The following is a 1,031-nucleotide window of genomic DNA, read 5'->3' as shown; positions in this document are numbered from 1 at the left end:
TCGATGAAAGAATAGATAATGAAACAAATAACCCTTTACTTGTTGCACAGTTTCTACGATCACATAAAGAGTTCGAGAAAAAGAGACTACAGACGTTGTTGCTGATGGATAGAGCCGCGGAGATAGCTAGACAAAGAAGCTTTGGGGCGGAGATAAAGAAACTATACGGAGAATCAAAGAACACAGCAACATGTATAAAAGAAGAAAAAGATAGATTAATTAATTTATTAAATATAACGAAAGATAGATTACATATTGCTAATAGGAGAAGAACCAGAGCTAGAAAGGGACTCATCTCTCTACCCCCAGAGAGAGAAGGTGACCCTGTCTCCGCTTCGGAGACAGACCCCACAGGTACACCTCGTGTTATATTAAAAAGGAGACTACAAGTAGAACTAACACTAATAAATTTTTATAAAGAAAGAATAAAAAGAATAGAAGAATCAATAAAACAAATAGATACAACATATGGAGATAAACTAGCAACAGCAAGAAAAGTATTTACAAATATAAAAAGAGAGTTTATAACAAACGAAGCAGCATGGGAGGCAGCAGGGGCCTCAGAAGAAGCACTAAAGCCTGTAGGTACTTCTCAAGAGAGTCTAGCACAGGTTGAGGATTTTGTAGAAGAAGAAGAAGAAGAGATAGAAGCAGAAAAAATATTAAATAAAATAAATGATGATGAAAGTAAAACAGATGAAGAACTTCTTAATATTCCGAGTGTACATACGTGGGATCTTATTGAGTTAATAAAGAGATTCGGTAGTGACGAAGAGATTGCTGCTGCTGAGGCTATAAGACAGCAGCAACTGCTGAAGCAGCAAGAAGAACAAAAAAGAAAAGAAGAACAAATAAAAAAAGAACAAGAATTGAAAAAAATAGAAGAAGAACAAAGGAAAGCACAGCTCAAAGCAGCGCTGCAGCAGCAGCAGCAGGAACTGCAGCAGCAGCAGCAGCAAGAAGCAGCAGCAGAAGAAGAAGAAGAAGAAGAAGAAGAGACAGAAGAGACAGAAGAGGGAGAGGAGACAGAG

Source organism: Eimeria mitis, genomic scaffold (assembly GCF_000499745.2).
Source record: "Eimeria mitis Houghton genomic scaffold, Emh_scaff7621, whole genome shotgun sequence".
NCBI classification, from domain to species: Eukaryota; Apicomplexa; class Conoidasida; order Eucoccidiorida; family Eimeriidae; genus Eimeria; species Eimeria mitis.
Note: the sequence above shows the minus strand (reverse complement) of the source record.